Consider the following 357-nt stretch of genomic DNA (forward strand, 5'->3'; position numbering starts at 1 on the left):
GGGAGTGGGTTCAAAAAGTTAAATTGATTGAGATATGCAGTTTTCAATTCAATCACAAATTCTTTTCTTTTCACAGAGTTATTTAATAATACTTGTGTACTACGTACAGTTGTATAGTGTCGAATGAAATATAGTAGTACATCTATGTACTGTAACATTTTTCATTCATAGATCCACATGATTCATACTCGTGCATGCTCTCGCTTCAACATTTACATAAATTCTGCAATCTATCAATATTGTATAATATATTAATGCACGCGCGTATGTGTGTGTGTGTGTGTGTGTGTGTGTGTGTGTGTGTGTGTGTGTGTGTGTGTGTGTGTGTGTGTGTGTGTGTGTGTGTGTGTGTGTGTG

This window comes from Atta colombica, unplaced genomic scaffold (genome assembly GCF_001594045.1).
Source record: "Atta colombica isolate Treedump-2 unplaced genomic scaffold, Acol1.0 scaffold302, whole genome shotgun sequence".
Classification (NCBI taxonomy): domain Eukaryota; kingdom Metazoa; phylum Arthropoda; class Insecta; order Hymenoptera; family Formicidae; genus Atta; species Atta colombica.